General features: G+C 42.7%; 1 long non-coding RNA gene across 1 annotated transcript; it reads left to right on the top strand.

Annotated features, from left to right (window-relative positions):
- Nucleotides 1–739: 739 nt before the first annotated feature.
- Nucleotides 740–3,144, top strand: LOC119320295. The gene is made up of 3 exons (XR_005154902.1): nt 740–941; nt 1,623–1,855; nt 2,594–3,144. It is a non-coding gene; the product is annotated as an uncharacterized LOC119320295 (long non-coding RNA).

Genomic DNA, 3,144 nt, shown 5'->3' with positions numbered 1-3,144 from the left:
GTACAGCCGCTACACTTGGCCAGGGGCGGAGCTACAGGGTGTCCAGGGTGGACTGCGGCCCACCCTGGAATTTTGTACGAGCACATAGACCTATACATAGAGATGGGCCATTCCCTCAAAAAATGTATATAGAGAGCTGGGCCAAAGGAAACAAATAGCCCAACAACACTTTGACCCAACAACGATCCACACTCAAACCACAAATATGGCTATTACTAACTAGTTAGACGCGCAACTCGTATCAACACCGTCCCCTCGTCTTGTGGATCAGCGCCGCAGGCCCCACATGGACCCACCCGATCTTGCCTATTTCAATTTTTCTCAGCGCATACGGAGCGAATACAGGTCCTATCGTATCTGGCATCCTACCTACGCTCGATGCGTAGCCTGTACTCGCCTACCCCCCATCCACTACCCCGTGACCAGGATCCCCCGACCATCCCCATCCACAATTCGAATCAGGCAGACGCGGCTGCATCGAGCGGAGGAACCACGCCCTCCACATCCACGCGCCTGGATCCCTAGGTTGCTTCACGATTCAACGATGAATCTCAGTGCAGATTCATTCACGGATCTCCTCTTCAGGTACCTCCTCGTCTTGTGGATCCTCTTTTTCGTTCTTGCGTTTTCTCCGGCAAAAATCTTCATCTTGCCATTGCCTGTGGCAGATTCTGTTCCCATCCGGTTGCAATAGAGGGCGTCCCAGATCTGGGATTGCTAGAGGGGGAGGAGGAGGAGGAGGAGGAGCACGAAGAGCGCATCCATCCTAATTTCCAGAACCATTCTCCTTCATCAAGCCAAGATGGAGAGAAATATGGTGCCACAGATTCAGGAACTCCTCCTCCTCATGCCATGCCAGATTTCTCCAACGTCCCATATATTGACGACAACAAAGAGACCTCGCCTGAATTGCATCCCACTCCAGTTCCGTGGACTCAAAGGTACTAGCATGCTGAATCTTCAGTTTCTAGTTTCTAGTTTTTTTATTGATGAATGTTAACATCTAGGCCTGTGGAAGAACATGTCAAATATAGCTGAAGAGGGGAAGTAGGCAAGCTTGTCAAAAGTTCGGACTTCATCACGGGCATTGACATATACATTAATAATAGATTGATCGTGTTCAGTTGATTGATGTCAAAAGTTCAACTATTGGAGCAGATATAGGCTATTTGCAAAGTAGTGGGATGACGTCACAAGTCATCCATTTTAGTATCAGTTATCAGAGACAGTACACTTGCCCAAATTTCTCATCCATGTGTCAAAGAATCATGCAACTGGGCATGTGGTTACAGTAATTTATATAGACAGTTTTTTGCTGTCCTTTTTGGTCCATAGTGCTGAAAAAATTGGGTTGGGCATTGGCATGTACAGTAGGACATATTTAAGAGAGACGAAACTTTTGATGCTACACGGTTAAATCTTTTGGAGCACTTGGATTCAATAACTATATTTGACATGTACACATGAGGATACCCAACCTCATTTTTCTAAATTCATCATTGTGTTTTTTACAATGCAAATCAAACACTTATGATCCCAAGTCATCAGAATGGGCATATTCTGATTGTACTTGTCATATTTGTTTTCATTTCTTTTGCGGCTGACATCTCCAATATACGTAGGGTCCGACTTGGCAAAATTCATGACAGCCGTGCCACATTATCGAGAAGGAGAAGTGCTTTGGAAAAGGCCGTGAGAAATTACGCAGATAAGAAGTCAGAGTTCGTCGTCAAGCCAGAGATCAGTCAGGAATTTGATTCTTTGGCCGATGCTTACGACTTCTACAACCTATTCTTTGGCTGAAGTTCCAGAGGCCATGCCAGACTTCTGGCCTTCCAACTCTGTGGCTGGGAAGGTACTATCTCTCTGTCGCACACCTAGTTGTCTGTAAAATGATTGAACTGGGCATGTGCTTTGAGTAAAATAGTAGTCTGGACCCGGATTTTATAAGCTTTCTCAGTTGGAAATTATAATGGGCATTGACTTGTACAGTAAACATCAATTGTGGAGGAATTCAGCACTGTCAATTGAAATTTACCATGGACATCGACATCCACAGCAAGGAAATTTGATATATTGATCAGTTATTGCTGTCAAAAGTTTGATTCTTTGGAGTAGATTGTTGTCATTGCGGAGTAGTTGGATAGATTTCAAGACCACTGGCAGCAACAAACGAATTTGTATAGCATGTGCCCATGATGTTACAAAATATGTCACTTATCGGTGATCATAAACAGTAATTGTACACAGTATGGGGTTGTCGAGGATGGCAAACAGTACATTATTCAAATTTCTAATTGTGCGCAGGAATCATTCAACTAGGCATTTGTCGGTTACTAATTTTCATAATTGACATGTAAAGCAATACAATTTTCAAAGATCAGTAATTTCTGCTAAAAGGTTTATTCTTTGGAGAAAATTGATATTATTTGGAGCAATTTTTCTTTGTTGTGTGCAAAGCAAGTACTAATCTGAACCCACATCAGAGTGATATGCACATTCTGACAATATTTTCTAGAATAATTTTTCTTTTCATTATTGTTAACAACTCTGAAATATGTAGGGTCTTTGACTCATGAAATCGTATGTGTAGAAATTGTTAAAGGAAACTTATCGGCAGCTGATGGTTGCATGGTGGCTTGGGTTACAAGATCAGGCCACAACTGAGCTGCATGACCAAGATATGCATGTCATACCAGGAGCAACTATTCTATCAAGCTCAATGAATGTAGTACCGCGCAAGAGGGATCGAAGCAGGCCAATGAACATAAGAGAAAAGCTAGGTTATGATAATGCCAGCAAGCCAAGATCAAAGTTTTGTTCTATTTGCAGAGGTAAGGGCCACATCGCATCCTAATACCCCTCAAAGGGAGATGTACCAAAGACACAAAGGAAAGCCCCAAGGTGTACAAAGTGTGGCCTTGCAGGCCATGAGTGAATTTCGTGCTCGATAAGAATGTTCATTTTGTTGTCGGAAGATGAAATTGGTGTTACGAAAGATGTTGTAGGCTTTCTTTTGTTGTGCTGTTTTGAAAGATGAAATTGGTGTTGTTGGCTTTCTTTTGTTGTCGAAAATTAGGTTTATGTTGTGGCCCAGTAGTGAATATGTAAACTCGGAAATGTTATCCGGATGCGTAAAGTTAG

Source organism: Triticum dicoccoides, chromosome 6B (assembly GCF_002162155.2).
Source record: "Triticum dicoccoides isolate Atlit2015 ecotype Zavitan chromosome 6B, WEW_v2.0, whole genome shotgun sequence".
Taxonomy (NCBI): domain Eukaryota; kingdom Viridiplantae; phylum Streptophyta; class Magnoliopsida; order Poales; family Poaceae; genus Triticum; species Triticum dicoccoides.
Note: the sequence above shows the minus strand (reverse complement) of the source record. Positions and strands in the feature narration are given on the sequence as shown.